The sequence below is a fragment of the Panthera leo genome, chromosome A3, assembly GCF_018350215.1.
Source record: "Panthera leo isolate Ple1 chromosome A3, P.leo_Ple1_pat1.1, whole genome shotgun sequence".
In the NCBI taxonomy this organism is placed as follows: Eukaryota; Metazoa; Chordata; class Mammalia; order Carnivora; family Felidae; genus Panthera; species Panthera leo.
In genome coordinates this window covers 96470222-96494389 of record NC_056681.1, presented here as the reverse complement: position 1 = coordinate 96494389, position 24168 = coordinate 96470222, and the positions used below count along the sequence as shown (strand labels likewise).

At 36.4% G+C, this 24168-nt stretch overlaps 1 long non-coding RNA gene across 1 annotated transcript in view; it reads left to right on the top strand.

Annotated features, from left to right (window-relative positions):
* Window positions 1-319: 319 nt before the first annotated feature.
* LOC122215082 overlaps window positions 320-24168 on the top strand; it is a 53419-nt gene continuing 29570 nt past the window's right edge. Inside the window, exons 1-2 of the long non-coding RNA XR_006200227.1 lie at window positions 320-403; window positions 9212-9280. This is a non-coding gene — a long non-coding RNA (uncharacterized LOC122215082). The remainder of the gene's footprint in view (window positions 404-9211; window positions 9281-24168) is intronic.

Genomic DNA, 24168 nt, shown 5'->3' with positions numbered 1-24168 from the left:
ATGTGGAGTGAGTCTCTGGACAAAGTTTTCTGAAACAGGACTTGGGACACAAATCTCTTTCTAGTCTTTAGAATTAGTGTCCTGACAGTGTATGAAAGGCATCCCAGGAGAAAGAAGAGAAGTACTTCAACATTGGACCAGGATAGGAAGAGTTTGAGACAGCGTATGGTACCAATTTAATGCTCTCAACTATGTTGAGATGTGTTGAAAATTTATCCAGCAAGCATTACTAATAAGTTAGAGACCAAGCTTCATATGTTATGTGTGGAAAAGAGAAAGAGAAAGTCTGTTTTGAATCTTGATTAAAGGATTCAGGAGAGAGAGGATACTCTCACTTCTGTGAGCGTTTCTGCAGCTCGGAAAATGGACATCAGCAGAGACATGTGGAGTGATGGCAACAAAGGTAAGCATGAGGACAAGTTTGAACTTTGGTGAGGTTTGGGCCAGGAGGCAGGAACAATGTTGGCTGTGACTTGATTGGGGAACATTATGGCCGGGAGTGGTGATAATCAGTGAAGCCATATCATTGATGCAGAACCTAGGTAGTGAAAAACATGGCTGGATCCACCAGCGAGGAGAAGAGGTGAACAGGGAATAGGAACAGAAAGGAAGGTAAGGGCCCCCAGTGCCACACTGACAGCCCAGAGACCTAGCACAAGAGTGCATTCACTGTCTATGGCTATTTAACCCAGACCCTGTCTTTGCTGTCTTTCTGACTAGTATGAGCAGGAAACCATGGGTTGGACTAACAACAACAAAGAAGATCAGCAAACCCCAGTATTTATCTTAAGTATTTAATCAGAGCACCCTAGGATGTCTCTGCAAGAGAACCAGAGGGTTTTTTTTTTGTTGTTGTTGGGTTTTTTTGTTACTTTTGTTTTTTTTTTTGTTTGTTTGTTTGTTTTGTAGTTGAACTCTGGTTATAGTATTATACAAAGTACAATCTTGGCTATTTAGTTAACTGTGAAACATTGGATAAAAGTACTTAAACATTCTGATATTGCTTTTTCTAAGATGTAAATGCCTGTGATAGTTATACAAAATTTTCAGGGACATTCCAAGGATTGGGGTATATATATATGTGCCAATATTTAACATAATGTTTTATTCATCACAAATACACACACACACACACACACACACACACATCATACTTTGTTTTGTTTTGTTTTTTCCTTCCCCTTCCCTACTTGAAAAGAAATGCTGGGTGGTAAGATTTAGATTAACAGTGGACATAGCATTGAAAGAACATTTGACTTAGTTATCTGTTTTGCTACTAAATAGGTCAAGTGTAATTGCAGATTATTCTTAGTTTACAATTAAATTTAGCTCTGTTACATAGGAGGCTAAGAATAACATAACCTCTCCAGATTTTAATAACTGTCAACTAGATGAGTCAACTGAGGTCTTTGTTGGCACTATCATTGGGACTCTGGCATGGAGTAATTGTACCACAGGACAGACACAGTACTTCTGCCTAGAAAGAAGGTCCACTCTGTTGTAAAGTCAGAGAAAAAGAAAAGATAATTTCCCTCACCAAGCTATAATTGCCACACACTTTACAGATTCATAGCAAATTTTTTAAAATATATAAAAGCAAATATCCTGCCAGTGGTATAAAATTCACCATCAGGTATTAGCAGTTTCAAGGTTGCATAGAGAAAATTGGTTGGCTGGTTAAATGAGGCTCAGTCATTGCCTAGAATAAGAATAGCACATACAATATAGTCAATAGGACAAAAACCACTGTGCAAGAAATACCTGGCCTTATGCTTCAGAGTTTTAACAGATTGCTGGCTGGGGTAAGAAAAAAAAAGCCTCTTTTTACATCTCACAGTGAAATTAGTCCAGAGCATTCTGGGAAGTCACTCATTTCTTTACAACATCTGGAAAGGAGACTGAATATTGATCTCTTTGGACTGCTATGTTTTACCGAGGGTGACGGTTTCTATATTCAAGGGAAAGGTTATTTGTGAATAATGAAGACATTTCACATAGCAAACCCCAATCCACATCCAGATAAAAAGCTAAATCCCTGTCCTCTGGTTGTGCAATTGAATACAAAAGGTAAAAGTAAAAATGTAGCAATCACTGTTGCTCTGCTGCCAACTTGTCACAGAAAATACCTCTTCCTGCTGCCGGCTGGTGTCATCAGCAACAGTGTTTTTTGCTGAGGAGATGCACACAAGTCAAAGCTGACAGAAAAACAGACTGGGCCTCCTTATGTTGATCTTTCCGTGCCATTTCAACTGCATTGTCCTGGGGTCATGTCTTCGTTTTGTTAACACTGAATATTCATCCCTGAGAAAGCATGGTTATACGGATGGCAAATACAGTCTTAGGCTGCCATTTTCCCGTCAGTTAATTGGCATTCAGGACATACCCACATGTGACTGCAGAAACTGTCAGCACTTATTATCGATCAGTTAGAATTAGTGTGCTATTATTAATCCATTTAAACCTGTACATATCATCTATTATTCAATAGATACTGATAAAGCCTGAGCCCTCTGTAAACAGGGTTCCCCCTCTTTGTATACGGGAATACTCGAGTACTCTTTGTGTGACCGAATACTTGAACATTATCTTCCCCTATAGTTTATCTTCGCCACCAGAGCTACAATTTCAGAAGTATAATTTTCTATGCTGATTATAAATAATAAACCACATATATTAGTAATATTTAATATTTATCTAAACATACGATAGAGCACATTATTGAAATTAGAGGGTGAATGAAACCATTTGAAGGAAAATACTTAAAAATTCTAAAGGTTCAAATGTATGAACCTCTAAAGGTGAGATGTTAATGATAAAGACAGTTATTTTAGAGAACCTTGCCTTTGTCTTGATTTTAATAGATGCATGACTTGGGAGCGTCAGAATGGAGGGAATAGGGTAACTTCCTTCTCTGTCTTATATAATCTTGGTCTTTATCATGATTCTGTAATGCATACCAAGAATAAATGGAATTATGCCATAATTATAATACATTACACAATATCCCATTCAACTAACTAGCAATGGCATTTATTCATTCATTCATTTATTAAACAAAGATATATTTAGCACCGCCTATGAGCATGATTCTCCGTATGTGTAGCCTGGTGTCCTATTAGGCTGTAAAAGTTTCTTAAATAATAAGGGCTTGAGATCTGCCTTTAGGATCCCACATTCACCCTCACAAATGGATAAATGCAGTAAAACTACTCCTAACACCCAACCTTGCTTCACTTGAGTGGTGATGGGGATTACATGGAATGGACACCATCAGTTCTAACCCAGCCATCCACATCACTGTGTAATTAACCTTCAGATTTGTAAAAATAAACTTCTCAAGTGCCCCAGACCTTACTTAGCTACAAGATACCTTAGCTGCTGGGCATATAAATCATTGTGATAAGGTCAGTGAAGGCCACCGAGAAACTGCAGTATCTTAATTCAAACAGAAGAGAATATTGTTTGTAAACATGTATTTCCTCTAGGTCATGCTCCTTCACCCCATCCTGCACCCTTTCCGTGGTTCATATTAAAGCGAAGAGGGAGCAGTAATTTTAACTAGGCAGTACGTATTTTCAGGGCATTCCCCCCTTGATCATCCATCACATCTCTTTTATTTCAGTCCTTACTTCAAGCCATAAGTATACCTACCTTCTGGCCCTAAAAGATGTGTTTTCTCACAAAAATATTAAATTTGAAGATGCCAAAGTTTTCAGATCTTGATGTTCTGGAAATATTTTCTCCCTCTTGTAATTTTCACTTCTCTTTTTGTGACACCTTTCTAGAAAGTAGTTTTACATCCAGTGACCTTAGAAAGGCCACCATGAGGTGATGTCTTTAAGCTAAATAGTATCCTCTGATTCACTCAATGAAAGTAGCCACTTACTCTCCCTATACAGCCCACTCTGGCAGGGATATTAGGGATCTCAGGTTAGGGGTAATCTCCTCTCTTTGGCTCTAATTGTGTATGGATGTGCTTTCACTGAAAAATCAATCAATAAACAAACAAATACATATACATGAATATATGCATTATATGCTATATATATGCATTACTTTTTAATATGAAACAGAGTTTGAGGATGAACTAATTATATAATTAAATTGTGTGCAACATAGCTTTCATCAAAAACACAGTGGTAAATAGAAGTAATTCTTTGGTGTTTTATATAATAAAATTGAGAGCTTTATTTTTTTTAAGCCACTTAAAAAGTTACATGGCTCTTTCCATTTTTAAATGGAAATTTCATCACCTTGGTGTCAGGCTTCATGATTCCAAAGCCAGTAAGGAATGGATAAAGAACTGGGGAAATGAAATAAATCTAAGGTAAACATAATTGCTTTAAAGAGGGTGTGAAAATGGAAATCTATTAACATATCCTTTGACCAAAGTGAAGTAAATTAGCTGGATTTTTCTGACTTATAACCTAGAATACCAAGAAAGCACACTGAAGCCAGTCTGTGGGAAGTAATTAAAATACCAGTAAATGTTTACTCTGTGCAGGATCCTATGCTAAACACTTTAAATACATCATGTATTAAATCCATACAACAATCCTGTTAGGCTAGTACTTATAAATGTCCATTTTAGAAACAAACAGAAGACTGGTGAAGTTAGAAATCTGCCCCAGTCACACAGCTAGCAAATAAGTGGAATCTAGAACCTAGATCTCTCTACCACTAAAACCCAGCACCTAAAACAGTACAAGGCCCAAAGCAAGCTCTCTATGAATGTTATCAGTGCTACTTAAATACTGCATTCTACTGCCTTACATATGGCTGTGAAAGACCATGTACATAGAACTGGCTACCACATTGCTCTTGTAATGTCTCTTGTAATATTGTGGGTTTTGCAGGTTCTGCTAAAATGAGTAAAATATCCATCACTCAAACTTAATTTTAAACCTCACTTAGATTTTATTCCTTTAACACCGTTCTTTGATTCACAGAAAAGTTTAAATTAGTCTTGGGAATATAAACCATAAAGCAGAAACTTTATTTGGACTATGTTGAAATAAGTGAGGGAGGAATAATCATGAGCATCTTAAAAAGTAAGATAACTTACTTTGTATGTAAATTCCAGTGCCATCCCCAGCCTCCGCATTCACCACAAGCACCGATAATAATGGGAGAAGAGCAGCAGTAATACCCATAAGAGTGATTTTCTGTGTTAAGAATTACCAGAGAAGGCTTCCTGAGAAATACCAGTGTTTTGGGGACCCCATACAATATTTTTCATCCAAAAATTAAGACATAAAAAAATGGAGTTGGAAGTTGGAAAAAAAAAAAAACTGAAGAAATTGGGGACAGGAAAGTTGCTTGAGTGGGAAAGGAAGTGATGTTCTCTTTATCTTAGAAATAAGCTTCTACATAGCTGGACAGTTGTCCAGGATTAAATTAGATCCTGAAAAAGGTGGGGCTATGACTTACTTATTCCCCTTTGCCAGATAATAAATTGTTGCAATACAAAGTGGCAATACATGAAAGGTGTAGAAAAAGAGGGATGTCTAAAGGGTATCTGGGGTAGTGGTTTGGAAACTTGGCTGCCCATAGATATCACCTACAGATACAAACTTCATGGCTTCCTGTTTCCACACTTTCCACAAAGGTGATTGTCATTCCTCATCTCAAGTGTAAATGTGACATCTGTATTTGCAGCTGTTGGGAATTTCTTAAGTAAAGAGATTTAGTTGGAGATGAATAAAAGGAACTCTACAAGTTTAGGTCTATCAGGCTATCATTTCACATGAGAAATTCTGCTGACCACTGATGTGTTTTATTCTCTTGTATTTTCTCCTATTTTCCGTGAATTTAATTTAAAAATATAATATATACTCATGAAAATGTAAGTAGTTTTTGAAATGAAAAAAAAAGCAAAAATATATGTCTTTCCATCCTAGTATCTTTCCTGAAAATACAGATTTTCTGCACTAAATGTTCTCTTACAAATGCATGCAGATATGTAAGTATTTTCTATGAAGGCAGGGATATACTATCCATATTGTTCCTTAACCCTTTTCAAATTAAAAAATATATGGAATTGTGGTAGGATACACATAGTGGCTTCTGGGTTATGGTCCAGCATGTAAGAAACTTGGAAGTCTTATCGCAATCCTAACAACAAATAAAAAGCAGAACAAAGTGAAAAATAAACAACTCTTAGATTTGTAAGGGAAGAAAAGTCACACGACAAACTGCTGCCCAAATTGGAGAGACCAGTTGGGATGAAAACAGAGAATTGGAGCTTATTGAGGTAGAAACTCATGAGCAAGAAACTCTACAAGAATCAGTACTAGGGTTGATAAAATATTGGATACTCAGTGCAAACAAGTCTGAGAGAGAAAAACTCCAGGGGTACCCAATCATTGAGGGGATCCCAAACTTTTCAAGTTTTGCCCCCTGGAACTCAACCAGGTTCTCACATTGAATATCAAAGAAAAATCCTGTCATCTCCTGGCACGTGGAAAGGCAAAAAGGCAAAAGCCATTTTGAAATATACCAGAATATTCTGTTCTTCTTCTGTTCTGGTCTACCCTCAGAAGAAAGTTTAACCAGAGCCTAATCTGCTGGGGAAAGAAACGGTTTAACCAGAGCCTAATTGACTTGGGTAAAGGAATACCCAATTCCAGCTGACTCTAGCCATTTTGTGCCACCTAATGAGTGCAGAGGGACTCTTCCTTTTGGCTCAGGTCATATCACAGTAATGAGATTGAGCCCCATATAGTGAAGCTCCGCCCAGGGTGGAGCCTTCTTAAGATCTCTCTCTCTCTCAAGAAAAAAGAAAGAAAGAAAGAAAGAAAGAAAGAAAGAAAGAAAGAAGAAAAAAAAGAAAAAAGAAAAAAAAGAAAAAGAAAAAATAAATTAAAAAAATTAAAGGTTGAGATATAATCACAGAACTATAAAACACTTCTCCTCCCTCCACATTTTATCACCACATAACTACTTATTTACAGTAGTTTCTTTTACCCAATACATAATGTCTGATCATCAAAAAAAAAAAAAAAAATGATAAGGCATACTAAAAGTTTGAAGAGACAGAGAAAGCATCAGAACCAGATGCAGATATGGTTGGGATGTTGGAATTACTAGACTTGAAATTTAAAACAACTATGATTAATATGCTAAGAGCTATATTGAATAATGGAGACAGTCTGCAAGAGCAGATGGGCAGTGTAAGCCAAGAGGTATAAATTCTAAGAAGGAACCAAAAAGAAATGCTAGACATTAAAAACATTGTAACAGAAATGAAGAATACCTTCGAAGGACTTATAGGTAGACTGGACACTCTGAACTTGAGGATATCTCAGTAGAATCTTCCAAAACTGAAAAGCAATGAAAAAAATACTGAAACAAACATAGCAAAATATTTGATAACTATGGAAGAACTATAAAAGGTGTAACATATGTGTGATGGGAAAACAAAGAGAAGAAAGAGAAGGAATAAGAAGAAATATTTGAAAAAATAATGACCAAGATTATTATGGTTAATAATGACTTTTCCCAAATTAATGGCAGACATGGAACCAGGTATCTATAGACTCAAGAAGCTCAAAGAACACTAAGCAAGAAAAATTCCAATGAAAATCTACACCTGAAATATCATTCTAAAACTAAAGAAAATCAAAGAAAAAAATTCTGAAAGAAGCCATAAGAGAAAAATGCCTTACCTATGGAGGAGTAAAGAATTTTATCTGACTTCTTTTCAGTACCATGCAAACAAGAAGACAGTGGAATTAAATATTTAAAATATGGAGAGAAAAAAAACCCACCAATCTAGAATTGTATACCCCCATGAAATCCTTTAAAGTGAAGAAAAGTAGACTTTCAAGATGAACAAAAATTGGAATCTGTTGCCAATGGACCTGCTTTTAGATAAATGTTAAGAATAAGTTCATCAAAGAGAAGGAAAATGAGGGGCACCAGGGTGGCTCACTTGGTTGAGCGTCTGACTTCGGCTCAGGTCATGATCTCGCGGTTTGTGACTTTGAGACCCGTGTCGGGCTGTGTGCTGGCAGCTCAGAGCCTGGAGCCTGCTTCAGATTCTGTGTCTCCCTCTCTCTCCGCCCCTTCCCCACTCATGCTCTGTCTCTCTCTGTCTCAGAAATAAATAACCATTAAAAATTTTTTAACAAAGAGAAGGAAAATGATATAGGTGAGAAATTCAGATCTACATAATGAAAGAGGGAACATTAAAGAAGGAATAAACATATTTTAAAAAATCCAATTAAACGTGGGAAGAGGACCTGAATAAACTTTTTTCCTAACAAAGACACACACATGGCCAACAGATGCATGAAAAGATACTCAACATCACTAATAATCAGGGAAATGCAAATCAAACCACAATGAGATATCACTTACACCTGTCAGAATGGCTAGAATCAAAAAGACAGGAAATAACGAATGTTAGTGAGGATGTGGAGAAAAGGGAAGTCTTGTGCACTGTTGTTGGGAATATAAATTAGTGCAATTACTGTGGAAAACAACATGGAGGTTTCTGAAAAAATTGAAAATAGAAATACCGTATGATCCAGTAATTCTACTAGTATTTACCCAAAGAAAACATACTAGTTTGAAAAGATACATGCACCCTTATGTTTATAGCAGCATCATTTATAATAACCAAGATATGGAAGCAACCCATGTGTCCATCAATAGATGAATGGATTAAGATATTCATATATATATGAAATGGAATTTTACTCAGCTATAAAAAAGAATGAAATCTTTCCATTGGTGACAACATGGATGGACCTAGAGGATTTATGCTAAGTGAAATAAGTCAGGCAATTACGAATACCATATTATTTCACTTATATGTGGATTCTAAAAAACAAAACAGATGAACAAACAAACAGACCCATAAATACAGAGAACAAACTGGTGGTTGCCAGAGGGAGGGGGGAGAGAAAGGACAAAAAAGGAGCAAAGGGGAGTAAGGTACAGGTTTCCAGTTATGGGCGAGTTTTGGGGGTCCAGAGGCAAGGTGTCCCAGAGACTTGTAAGTAAGCCTCCTGATGCAATCTGTGACACAGTTAAGATCAGTGTCCCTTCGATATCTTCCAAGCCCTACCTGCCATTCTTCCAACTGCTTTTCCCCTATCTGCCCCTCCCAGTTGTACAGCTCATGACTCAGTACTCTAGATAGGGAGTATCCCGGAAGGCTGAGGAAGCCAGATGATCACTTACATGCTCTCGCTTTTCCCCACAGGGGAAATCGTGTGTGGAGATAAACTCTCTTGGTGCTGATATGAACCACCTTGAAGGAGGAGTCATCCAGGTAAAGTCAAACTGTTCCTCCTACCCTCTCCAGTGTGTCCAATCTTCCAATTTCTTTTTTTTCTCCATCCACATACTGAAACTTTTCTACTGGACTCCTTGACTTCCACAAAGGCTCTCTTGTTCTTAGGTATTGTCAGATCAGTGTTTTCTAGGGGCTCACAAACATGGCCAGCCAAGAGGGCTTGGATCCAGTTCAAAGGCCACTTCAGAGTCCACAGTTGAGACTAAGGTCTATATGCCTATTACCTGAGTACCTTGGCCTATGGTGCTATATTTCACAGCTCCTACAAAGGTACTTTTGGCTGTGGATGGATGCCAAATTGTTATTTTTGAGGGGGATGTAGGAAGAGGGCTCTTATTTGGCCATCTTGGTGATATGACTGTTCCTCAAAATGTTCTTTGATTTTGCTTGACCCAAGATTTTATATCAAAATGGAGGACTGGGAAAATGCTCAGGATGGCCTGACCACTGCCAGTGAATGTAAGGAAAATCTTTTCGAAGGGATAAATGCTCAACTAAGAAACTTCATAATGGTTATAGTTAAAGCCTTAGTGAAGATGAACTCAAACAGAGGAAAATTCACCATATTAAAGAATAGGCCAAAACAAAGGAAAGAAACATGAACATAATTTAATAAAATTATTAGATATAGACTATATCTATGTGGCCCAAATTTGATAATATAAAATATAAAATGAAAAACAAGAAGTAAATAATAAAATAAGTTGGTTTGATTTAAAAATAACCTTCTACTACTTCACCCCTGCTAGGGTGGTTATAATTTTTAAAAAAGGAAAACAAGTGTGTTAGTAAGCATATAGGGAAGTTGAATTCCTTATACATTCCTATTGGAAATCTAAAATGGCATAGCTACTATGGTAAACATTTTAATGGTTTCTGAAAATGTTAAACACAGAATTATGCATTTGTGGGTCTGGGAAGTTGAAAATTGACACAGCAGGCCAGCAGGCTGGAAGTTTAGACAAGAGTTGATGTTCCAGTTTTGAGCCCAAATTCTGCATGGCAGCATGTGGGGAACTCAGTCAGGATTTCTGTGTTGTAATCTGGAGGCAGAATTTCCTCTCCTTCAGGAAACTTCACTGTTGATCAAACGACTGGACACCATATCCTCACCACTTTGACATGTAAAATTGACCTTCACAACCACTTTATAGTAGGCACTTGCAACGCCAGAACACATCGATCAAACCCCTTCCCTTTGTTGAACTGATGGCAGAAGCACATTTTGAGACAGAGCTTTTGTCCGTCCAAAATCCTGACCAACCCATTCTGATCATGCAGCATTAGTTAGAAACAGATATCATTGGTGATTGGTTATTTAGACATGTTTGTTTCTGCACTATAATCTAGCCTATTCTAGGTGAAACAATGTGTGTGTGTGTGTGTGTGTGTGTGTGTGTGTGTGTGTGTGTGTGTGTATGTGTGACATCTGTAGTCAAATTAAGAAAATATGTCATAAAATGTAGACATTTTAGGAAATGTGAAAAAAAGACCTGGATCTACTGTATTGTAGCAAATCTGTTATACTAATGGCATCTAGTTTGTAGTGCTAGTGAGTCTTAAGTTATCCAACATTGCCAGTATCCTAAAACTCATCATACTTTGACCAGATAAATTTAGTTGAGGGAGATCTGAAAAAAAATTTATTAGTTCCAACTATCGGTTTTACTGGTAGGAATGTATGTGTCTAAAAACTATCATTGTTATGTAATGTAAAAAACTTATTGGTGATTTTAAATATTTGGAGATTGTTAACCTACAAAATGAACAAGCAGTGTAAGTTGGATATTTAGAGTAGGACTTAATTATTCAGCATTATTACTAGGAAGAAATGTATGTGGAAGGTAAATTGCATGCTCCTTTCCTTCATGAACTCAAAAATTACTAATCAATCAAAACAGTAATGTTAACATCTGTTTCTTTTCTCAAAGCATAATTACTGATTAAAGATATATCATAAAAATGGACTTCTATTTGGGCACTTCTATGTAGCATAATAAAAAGATGTCTACTCCAGGAATAATATGGAGTATATTCCTACTTACATTATTTTGAGAACTTTCTTATCTAGTATCCTACTTACAATATACTTAAAAGTAATGATGAAAATATCTGCACAGTGGCTGAACAAAGCAGGAGATATATTTGGTAGTAAGTCAGTTCAAAATGGCTCAAATGCATCTTGTAGGCAGCATCCATAAAGCCAGCCAGGGCTGCGATGTCATTTATTTTATGCCTTGGAACAGGTTCACTACATACTCAGTAATGTGCTTGTACTAGCTTTCTTCCTAATATGGGGATATAATTTGTGACAAATTGTAGGTAATACATAAGTTATGTCCTCCTTCCAGTATATTTTGACTCCTAAGACTTTGTCTGTGGTATAGCAGAAATAAAAATGTTCAATTAATATTAAAAAAATCAACCTCAACAGCAATAGAACTCAAAAATAATGGATGTATAAATGACTTACTTTTTATATTGGTCAAGATTTTAAAAGTTATAATTGATGGTAAATCTCATACACTGCTGGTAGTGTTGCAAATTGGTAAAATACTTGCTTCCAGACTATTTAATAGAAGTTGATTTAAGAAATATGCTCAAGTGCTGAGTCCAAATTTCCACACATAATAAATTGTCCTTAGGACAACATTATGGAAAATAATGCATACACAGAGATGTATATTACTGTATTGTGTGAAGTTGTGAAAAATTAGGCAAATCTAAATAGCTATTATAGATATTAAAATGTGGCGTAGCATTTTCATAGCTATAGTTGCAGACATAATTGTGATCATATATATGGGAAGTATGTGTATCACCCCATTTTATAAGGCACTCATTTAAATGTATTTATAAACATATATATATGTGGGGAAATGGGTTCTCCTTACATAAATGAGTTAGGAAAAAGCTTAGAGTGGAAGGCTGCCACCACAGGGTGAAAATGAACGAGGTTAGCTAGCAAGATACTGTAATGGGATCACAAGTACTTTCCATCTAACACCAATATACTATTGTACTTTGATCACAAACTCTACTTGCCCCCCCGACAAAGCCTTTGCTTCTTACACATACAAGTTAATAATTGTGGTCTGATTGTTTTCTCCACGTCCATGTGTGTAAGGTCTTGCTTTCTTCATTTTCACCATGTGGGTAATACCTTGTGAGCTCAATAAACACGGAGACAAAACCCCTGTTCAGGGCTCTTGTCTTCTCCTGGACATTAGACTTTCTCATATTCAGTTCTGCATCTGCTCTCTTGCTGGACAAGAGAGAACTTCAGACTCATAGTATGTGACATTATGTAATATTATACATCATGTCACATTTAATATCTATTAAAATATTAACAGCATTATATGCAGGCAATGTGATTATATGGTTATATATAACTAAAATGCGTTTCAATTCATTTGAATTTTTTTGTGAGCATACACTATTTTCATAATAAAATAGTGTTCTTGGATTTATTAACTGGGTCTACAGGTGGTCTTTAAGTCAGGCTACTGACTATTTAAACCTAAGCAGCCTATTTTTTTATTGCTTTCTTCTGGTAAAAAGATGACTTTATTCAAGAGTGTTAGCTGGCAAGCATAGTGAAACCTAGTTCAGATAATTATGTTATACAAAGGCATATCATTTTACTTAGTACTAAATATGTTTTCACCTCATCCATGTGTCTCACACAGTATTATTATTCCCATTTATTCCACTGAGGCCGAGTGTGGTGAGGATGGAAGACATGTCAGAAGCAGTGGAAGGGTCATGGTAGCTGCATGACTTTTCATTATTACAGGTAGTTTCTTGATATATAATTCTATGGGTTAAAAATAGATGAAAACACTAAAGTGCACTGTATTCTACAGTGGAATCTCTTTCCAAGTGTGTGGGAAAAAGTGCTAAATACAAGGATGACAGAAGACACGAAAAAATTATTAAATCGAATCTTTTTACCAAGAATTGCTCTGCAATTGAGATAAATGGACTTGGTGAACTAATGGTTTCGTATTGCACTTCTTAATCTTCTTACTTCCACCAGGAAAAATGGCCATGTAGTGCTTTGGGGCTTAAGTATTCCGAGCATAGAAAAATGACTGATAATTAATTTAGCAACTACAGTGATTAATGTATCATCCTTTTATTACATAGTCCCTCATTCTCAGTAATTTTGGGTGTTTCTATGTAATGACAGCTGCTGAAAGATTGGTTAGTATGTTGATGATGGAGGTAGCACAAGTTGTAACCTTAGGACATATTTGGAAAGGTATGATTTTCCCATGCTTAAAATGGATTTCAAGGCCCTTAGCAGAGACCTTCAAATTTTTCCATGTAGGAAAGAGAAAGCTAAGAAAATAGATCTCTGGGCCCAGCCTCTACTTCAGTGACAAAAGATCCAATTTTTAACTGCTACTGGTGAGGGGGGGTGGGGAGCAAAAAACAAACCTTTAAAACCACTAGGACTCTAACTTCAACCTTTGTTGGGTAGAGGCTCATGGGTTTTTATGTAGTTGTCAATAGAAAAAATATACAGGGACAGATTATCTAAAGAATATCGTTAACCATGACAATAAATTTCATCTCAAATTAACACTTTTTTCCTTAACCTATGATCCATTCATAATTAAATATCATCAATATCTTGTAAGACTTTGTCAAGTTCTACAAGATTGTGATTAGATCATTTTTATGTCTACGAGAGCCTAATTCTAACCTCATATCCTCAAGGCAGTAGGTTTCTAAAATAACTCTCTTCTGAGCTGGATAATACTTATCTTTATTTGTGTAAAATCCTATTACTTGTAGCACCATTTATTGTGCACTGGTGGTGGAATAGGAAGAGGAACACTGGCCTTGGAATGAGAACAGTAAAGTTTAAAGCTCAGTTGTGTGAATATCTATATAACTTTAAGCAAATTTGCCTAGTTTCAATTTCTCAAGGTAAAATATGAATAAAAATATCTATGTCAGTTATATAAAAATTTACTGAGATGGTTTACTAACAAATTCAGTCATCCAATACTATGAACCTAGCTTATGTCAAAGCATTAGTTGGCACCGGGGATACAGAGGCAAACCAGTCAGAACAAGGTTAGAGTTATGTAGGGGAGAAATATTAAAGTAAGTCAACAATATGTCATAAAAATAATGGTAAGCATTACTAAGGGTCCCAAAAAGGAATCTTGAGAAGGAATTCCATGGGATACTATGGTTAGGATGAAGACAGTCTTCCATAAAGAAACGACATTTAAGCTTAGACCTTAACAAATTATTAAGAGCCTTGCAGGCAAAGAGTGGGAGGTAAAGCATCTGAGGCAGGTTGATGAAAACTAAGGTGAGAAAAAACTTTAAAGTCAGAAATAAATGGAAGCAATTAGAATGTCCTTCAATAAGTGAATGTATAAGCTAACTATAGTACATCTATACAATGAAAAATAATGTAGTGATAGAAATGATCTATCAGACCACAAACAGTCATGGACATATCTTAAATACATGTAGCTTAGCTACATAAGTCAGTCTGAAAGGCTACATACAATATAGTTTCAATTATATGATATTCTGGAAAAGATAAAACCATAAGAGCCAATAAAAACCATCAGTGTTTGCCAGAGGTTTGCAGATAGGGAAAATAAGATTGGCTCAATAAAGCACAGGGAATTGTTTAGGGTGGGGAAACTATCCTATATGATATTATAATTGTGGTATATTACATTATATATTTGTACAAAGGTTCTGTGCTTTACATCAAAAAGAGTGAATTTTTATATATGCAAATTTTAAATATTTAGGAGTTTGGCAGAAAATCCAAGATGGAATGCAGAATGTGAAAAAAATAATCTAATTGTATTTAAATGTATGAAACACGTCTTAAATGGGGTGGAGACAAAGCTGCTGACTTAAATAACTTTGGAAAGAGGAGTCTGGAAAACTGAAAAACAAAAGATACTATACATAAGCACTATACTCCAGTTGATAAAGTTGTATCTCATGGGAACATGGATTAACAATTATGATGTTTTTATATATGAATAATGGAAATGAAAAATTAAGTAAATGAATAACAATGTTGGTAGGCAAGTTTTTGTCTGTTGTAGCATGAGGTTACAGACAAATAAGGGGACGATGTTGTAAAGATCTAAATGGTAATGGGTTTGAATTGGAGACATCAGAACAAAATCATTTTAGCTCAATATAGATACAGATGGATACTGTAGAAATATGTATAACATATGTGCATACATGTGTTAGTATATACACATTAGTTAGTATATTTCCATGCTCTGCCAGCTAAGCCTAGAAATAGTGACATCCCATTAGGAATGAACACACCTAGCACTAGGTTTTGATTTCTGATAAGATTTCTATAATAAAAGAAACCAATCCTCCTTGTAGAAATTGCTGATTCTAGGATGAATCTTGTAATATACAAGATGAACCTGGAGCATCCTGTAGTGCACAGGAAAATAAAAACAAAAACCCACAATAATGGGAATATATCAAAGGAAAACAGGAGCCAACTAAAAGAGCTACCAGGGTCTCCTGGGTGGCTAAGTTGGTTAAGCATACAAATTTATCTCAGGTCATGATCTCATGGTTCCTGAGTTTGAGCCCTGCATCAGGCTCTCTGCTGTTAGCATGGAGCCCACTTTGGATCCTCTATCCCCTTCTTTCTCTGCCCCATTCCCCTGTCATGCTCTCTCTCTTTCAAAAATAAATAAACATTTAAAAAAAAAGAGCTACCAATAGCCAAAACTGGAGGATATTGACCACCAAAATAAAGTAGAACTGGATTAAAACCCAAACAATAAAATACATATTTATGAGTTCCTATTGATATAAATACATGATTAAGTAAATTAAGGAGCACCTGGATGACTCAGTTGGATAAGCATCTGGTTCTTGATTTCAGCTCTAGTCATGATCTCACAGTTATGGGTTCAAGCCCTGCATTGGGCTCTGCTCTGACATTGTGGAGCCTACTTGGGATTCTCTCTCTGTCTCTGCCCCTCCCCCACTCGCATTCTCTTTCACTCTCTCTGTCTCTGTCTCTCTCTCTCAAAATAAATAAATTAAAAAAAAATAAATTAATAAATGGGGAAGAAGAGACAAATCTCCCAGTCAGAAAAATTCCAAGTAAGTTTTATAAATACTCTGCCCTAAAGGAGGAGGAATATAACTTCTCATCTCTTAAGTATGGACTGTGCATAGTGATTTACTTTCAAGGAGAAAAGTAAGACAAGTGAGTAAAAGAAAGTAAATTTATAGTGGTGAACTCTGACAAACACTACCTTAGCCAGGTTATAAAGGTTGACATCAACAGTGATGAGTCATGTTGAAAGTAAATACCCTTGATATAATGTGATAAAAAGAACTTTTTATCTTTGTAGTCTTTCTCCCCAAAACTCTAATCTCAAGTGTAATCATAGGGGACAAAATCAGACAAATCCCAGTAAAGGGACATTTTACAAAATACCCAACCAGTAATCCTTAAGATTTTTAAGGTCATCATAAACAGGTAAGTCTTAGAAAGTGTCACAGCCATGAGGAGCCTAAGGCAACATGGTTGAATTTAATGTAGTATCTTGGGGGGTATACTGGAGCAAAAAACGGGCATTTGATAAAAACTAAGAAAAATGTTAGCAATGTAGGGATTTGGGTTATTAATACTGTATCAATAGTAGTTCATTAATTATAACAAATATACCATATTAAAGTAAATTTAATAATAAGGGAATGTTACTGATGGGTTTTCTCATATGCTTATCAGTTTTTATATAAATGAAAAGCTGTTCCAAAAAATAAAGTTTATCTTAAACACTTGAAGGAAATCACCTAGAACAGAGTAAGAAGTAAAGGAGAAGGGTGATACTTGATGCAGCTAGAAAGCTAGGTAGGGGTGAAGTCACACAGATCTTTGTAGTCCGTGGAAAGGTATTAGAAATTTCTTCTCAGTATAGTGGGAAACAATTGAATAATTTAAATCTGGCATATAATCGGGTCCCATTTGTGACTTAAAATGGTAATAATAAAACTCTAGCTCTTGTGTAGAAGAATGGGTAGGAATTGGGTGTGGGACAAAGGAATATTAAAATGGCACCACTAAGGAAGTTCTTACCATAGTCCAAGAAAGAGATGATGTTAGCTACAAAGATTTTGATAGAAAATCTTTAATGAATTTTAAGTATATTTTGGATCTAAAATGGAAAAACTTGTTTATAGATTGAATGTTGGATTGAGGTTGAGTGAATTGTTCACAATAATATATATTTCCAGCCCTCTGGTAGGATAAAATTTACAGAGATGCATAGAAATACCAGGAGAATGTTTGGATAAAAACATATGGAATTTTGTTTTCTACACATTGAATTTGGGAAGCTTTGAGTTTGGTGCAGACTTAAAGATAATCAAGCAGTCAATTGAGTATGCTCAGAAGAGAAGTCAAAATAAGAAAAGAAATTGGATAGTTAAGACATTGTAGTTGATATTCACAGACATGCAAATGAATGAGGTCATCTAGGAAGAGAGAATGCAAAGCAAAAAGGATGGAACTAGGAAGAATTGAAGCATTTGGACAGAATAGTAAGACATAGTGGGGAAATAAACAGAGCTTGACATGTAAGAACATGGAAATGTGTTTCGAGGGAAGTGTTCAAGTCTATTATATGCTGCTGTGAGTTCTAAACAGATGAGAAGAGAAAATGTTTTATTGGATGCAGGAATATAGTGGCCATTCTTATGTCTTAAGAGCAGTTATTGTATTCTGGTATGCACAGGAATCATGCACTAAGGAATGAATGGTAAGTGACGAAGTCGATTTAGTAGTAGATGTTGAAATATTTCAGGAAGTTTGAGTGTGATGTGGAGCAAGAAATAGGACAGTAGCTAGGAGGATATATGAAATAAATGTGGGATATTTTTAGAGAGATTTGCTCCTAGATATTTGAGAAGAATACTAAGATCATTGAGAAGACAAGAAGTGATGGGATCTGGAACACATGTGAAGGTATTAGCATTTCATACAAAGGGGAACACTTCCTTCATGGTAATGAGGTAGAAACAAGGAAGTAGCTAGAAAGAGAAGACAATGATTCGTATGGAGAATAATACAAAAATTGGTGGTGGAAGAATGAGAAATTGTTTTAATTGCTTCTATTTTCTCAATAAAGCAGAAGGTGCATTAATTGGCTGAAAATTAAAGCAGAAGGGAGACACATGTGTGTTTTGTTTTTTTTTTTAGTATTATCCTTCGGGTATACAATAAGTGTTTTTTAGAGTGAACATACTAAATAAATGTAATCAAACATCTCACAGTGTCAAGTACTCTTTTAAGGAGGTGATCATGATGTTATAGAGATGAGAATATTCAGGTGGTTGGATGTAAGAACAGAGAATGCAGTTGGTTTATTGTATCTCAGGTTGAGGCTTTTTTTTTTTTAATTTTTTTTTTTAACGTTTATTTATTTTTGAGACAGAGAGAGACAGAGCATGAACAGGGGAGGGGCAGAGAGAGAGGGAGACACAGAATCAGAAGCAGGCTCCAGGCTCTGAGCCATCAACCCAGAGCCTGACGCGGGGCTCGAACTCACGGACGGTGAGATTGTGACCTGAGCTGAAGTCGGACGCTCAACCGACTGAGCCACCCAGGCGCCCCAGGTTGAGGCTTTTGATAGAAGGAGAAGGTACAAGTAGAGATGGGTGAATTAACAAAATGCTAAATATAAGTTTGGGTCATAAAGTATCAGCTGAATGAAAATGGAAATAGAGGCAGAGTGTTTTAAATACTATATACAAGGTAATGGAGTCAATGGATTTTAAGTAACAGCAGATTGTATTAGTAGGGATAATTAATGCTACCACCAGAACAAACAAACCCTCAATTTCTCACTAACCAGCACTAAAAAGGTAATCTCCTCAGGCAAGAAAATTTTGAAATGTATTAGTGAGGATCTAATTCCATTTAGTGACTGGTTGGTTTAGATTGCCTCTGTTTTGTGATGGTATCATCTCAATGCATGGCCTTCAAAGTCATTTAGGCAGAAGCAGGGAATGTAAGATTCCACATTCTCTCTTTACAGCCTATACTTTAACCAGAATTAACCACATGACCTGAATTTGCTCCAAGGAAATATGTTTTGTGGAGGATATTTGATAAACACTTTCTCTGCCACAGAGGCCAAAGGTTGCTTTCAGTGTCAACCTAAATTAGATGAGCTGGAAAAATAGAAAACTGTAGACTCTTTGAATTCAGTAAATAGGCAAATTTGCAGTATTCATTAATAACAAAGTCTCTGGCATGACCCTAGAATTGCGTGGCTGTGGTAGAGAGGATGAAAAGGACTTTGGAAATGAAGCTGTAGGTAACTGAGCACAGGCAAAAGTTTCAATGAAGAAAACCCATAGATTTTAGCAACCACATAGGGAAAAGAAGGTTATAGGTGTCTGGCATAAACTTTAAATTTTATAATTTTATAATTTCAATAAAATAAATTTAATAAATTTTAATAAAAATGGCAGCAGGGGAGGGGTAATTTATGACCTAGAGGAGATACTGAAGAATGAAGACATTCCCAGCTCCCCACCATGAGATGCTTTGGGTATGAGAGGATGTGAAATCTCTTCTGGAAGAGGGGATTTGATGACATGTCAAATGAAAGTCATATTTTAGTTAAGGCAAGATGATGGGGAAAATGTTTCAGGAAAATTTTGGAAATAGGAAGCCTGTGTATGCACAAACCAGGAGAGGGGTAGAACTTGGGAGGAAAATTTGTGGTGGGATCAGCTGAAGAGATACGTATGTATAAGTCATTATGTGGGTGGGATTTCAGGAAATAATGAATAATCAAAAAGGTCAGAACTCTGTAACTGAAATTGCAGTCTTAAATACTAAAACACATGTGAAAGAAAACTACATTAAAATAAAATGTGTAGTTGAGGCTCCTGGGTGGCTCAGTCTGTTTAGTGTCGGACTTTGACTCAGGTCATGATCTTGCCATTCATGAGTTTGAATCTCCTTCAGATTCTGTGTCTCCCTGTCTCTCTGCCCCTCTCCCACTAACTCTCTGCCTCTCTTTCTCTCAAAAATAAATAAACATGAAAAAAATTTTAGGAAAATAAAATGGGTAGCAAATAAAATATAAATTTATTCTGTGATTAGTTTTTTTTCTATTTCAACTTTATTCCTTTTTGCCTATCTAGTCTGCAAATTTTCCCAAATAAATGATCAGTTACTAATGTCCCTATATTATTCTTAGCAATTATTAAATATTTCTGGGCACATTATCTACGTCTTTTTAGCTATCTAAGATTAACTTGCCAAAGTAGTCATATCTTTTTTTTTAACCAGGCCACTCTTGAATTAATAGGCCTTTTCAATGCCTAAAGCACAACGTAGAGGAAAAGTCAATGTGCTTATTTGAAATCTATTATTTTCGTGAATAACTAAAGCTGTTTCTTCTGTGATATGTGTTTCAGGAGCACCTCCATCTCCCTCTGTCTCTGTCTGCCTGTCTGTCTTTCTCACACACACAAGTTTTCTATACACATTCTTAGAGAAATAAAACTTAAGAATTTGGTGTGTTTGGTACAGTCCAGGGGGTATGGATAAACTTGATTGAGATATGTTCCCCTCAAAATTATATTAACTTTGATTACTCAGATAAGATTTTCATACTCTTCCAAGCACTTGGTTCATTTTTCTGCATTACATCTCTCTTCCTCAAAAAGCAGGGCTGGTGGTGGGAATTAAAAAACTGTTAAAAATTTGGCAGAACCCAGATATGTTCCAGAAGGCTGTTTGATACATGAGCTATATTAAATTGAACCCTAATTGTGGGACACTGAAGAGCCTAAATATTTCTGAAAGTGAAAAAAAAAAATCCTCTTAAGATAAATACTAACAGCCAAGAAGTTTATGAGCAATATCTTCTATCTGAGATTAACAGGGTCCCTGTCCCACACTTATACCCACTCCCTAATGCAATATTGCCAAGGATATCATTATTACTGTTACTCTTTTGCTTGGGAAATAGAAGGAAGCAAGTTGCAATGAAATTGAGGAATATAACTAAAGCTATCCAATAGTGAGATGGACTGCTTTTGTTTGTTTGTTTGTTTGTTTGTTTGTTTAATAGGGAGCTCCCAATCCTAGAAATGGTGAAGTCCAGGGGTGCCTGGGTGGCTCAACTGGTTAAGTGTCTGACTCTTAGCTCAGGTTGATCTCAGGGTTGTGAGTTCAAGCGCTGTTTTGGGTTCCAAACTGGGCATGAAGCCTACTTTAAAAAGAAAAAAAATGGTGAAGTCCATATGACCATCTATCAATTAGAAAGTAGAAGTGATACTTTAACAAGTTGATAGACCTATCTGTTTCCCACTACCTCTTTACTCCAAGGACTTTACATCAATAATTTAAATACAAAAGCACAACATTTCTGCTGGTTTTACTAGCCTGGAGTATCACTTCAAGTGAATAGTGGGTAATTGACACTTTCTTTGATTTAGCATTGGCACAACATATGCCCAAATCTCCCTCCCCTCTCTCTGCCTGAATTTAGATGACTACAAGTTGAAGGTTTGCTTTGAGCTTGGTCCTCTGGAATTCACACAGTTTCAAATCAATGTCTATCTACTTATAGGCTTAACCAGACCCAGGAATGCCACTGATGGCTAAAGAGAAGAAAAAGGCTCCACAAAGAATTTCCCATGTACCCCTGCCCCAGCAGCCCATCTGATGTTTCTATGGAAACCTTCACCAGGCAGCAGCATGCCTTACCGTGCAAAGGAATGAGGAGGTGTGTTCCTTTCATTACCATGGCTCCTAGAGAGCAACCACCTCTTAAAATGAAAGAACATGGTGAATACCATTCTTTATTCTGACAGATAAGTTGTTCAGCAGAATGGTGAGTTATTTTCAGAAATTGTACAGTGCTACTCTTCTCTCTCTCTCTCTCTCTCTCTCTCTCTCTCTTTCCCTCTTTCCCTCTTTCCCTCTCTCTCACAGTTAAGCATTTCCTTCAGAATGATTTACGTAAGATTGGGGGAATGAGAAAGGAAAATAACTCACCTTTATAAAGTGCCTACTATGCACTAGACATTTTGAATATGTTTCTTTTTAACATTTTCCCAGGAGGAAAATGGTTTACATAGTTTGCTTAAAGTGGAACCTCACTCAAATTGGAAAGCCAAGACTAAAATCACTCAAGGTCTGGTTGCAAAGCCCAATGTGTTCATTGAACCCTTAGTAAAAATGAAGGCCTCTTGGAGGTAGGCAGACAGACAGTGTGGAAAGGGCATGGATCCAAGACCCAAAAAGCTGAATCAATGAAAGAGGGTCAAAACTAGGGCAGAGGATTAGAGGAGTAGATTGGGAATGGTCTTGGAAGCATAGTAATAACAGAAATCTAGGAATGGATTCATTCCAGAGGGTACTAGTATGAAACCTCAAAAGTAGTGAGCAGCTATGAATAAGATGGTTAGGTGATAGGAATCATAGAGAGATTATTTTATGATAGATCAAGAATGTTTGTCTTTTGCTGCCAATCATCATTCACTCTGAGGAATAATAGAAAAATACCAATTAAAATGTACCATTTTATTAGTGGTAAGTACTGTTCACCTTAGGAAAAAAAGCTATAGATAAAGGCTGATTTACTAAATGGCCTCAGCATGAAGCCTAGGTAAGGCCTTCTGTATTATACCAAATCTATGTAGTGCTATCAACATATTCACATTTTCTTTTTTTAAACTTTTTAAAAATGTTTATTTATTTTTGAGAGAGACAGAATACAAGCAGGGGAGGAGCAGAGAAAGAGAGGGAGACATAGAATCCAAAGCAGGCTCCAGGCTCTGAGCTGTCAGCACAGAGCCTGACATGGGGCTTGAACCCACAAATCGTGAGATCATGACCTGAACTGAAGTCAGATGCTTAACTAACTGAGCCATCCAGGTGCCCCAATATACTCACATTTTCTGACAGAAAAGAGTGGTGACTGGGTAAGTCAAAACAGCCATTCCTTTTATGAGCTGCCTCTTTGAGAGATGTGCAAAGTTGATGTATCATACTCCATTCCTGCCATTGCTGAGGTCCTTCTAGGTAGTCAGTCTGTCATCTGGAGTCCATAGCCTTGGTAGTCCCATCCTGTTGTCCTAGATTTCTGATGCCCATTGGAAGAAAGCTTCACAGCATCTGCTCTGAGGGAGGCCTCAGCACACTGGAACAATGATTAGTTTATGATTCTGACTACCACCTCAAGTTTCTATGCCTAACAAAGCAGGAAACCTTCTTCCAATATCTGTATGTCTTCTCCTCTGTGTGGGGGTTTGTTCTCACACTTCACCTCTGTCCTCTCCTCTCAGTAAGTTTCTGAACTCCTCTTCCCACTTATCATATATTAACATTAACCATTTATCTGTCTTTTCAGCCAGATTGTAAATTCCTTGGGCCAAGCACTCTGTCTCATTCACATTTGTATTCCCAATATCTATCAAAGTGCATGATATGCTACAGATGATTTTTAATTGTGAATTTTTTTCCAGCATCTGTGTCGTCAGGTCCTACACTGCCGGATCCACACAAACACTTCAAATCCTTTTCCATGTGACAACTTTTGATATATGTAAGATACTTATAATGTCCCCCATTGTGAGTCTTTTGTTTTTTGGTTCTTGAATCTCTGGTTGTTTCACCTACTTTTTATGGAGTAATTTTGAGTTTGTTCATCAGGTTGATAGTGTTGTTTTCAGTGTTTCTTTGAAAGGAAATCTCGGCGGGATATGCCACCTCTCAAATTCTCTTTCCCGTGAACGTGTTTGACTGTAGTCCAGTTTACGAATGGCTGTTTCTCACAGGCAGGCAGAAAAGTTGA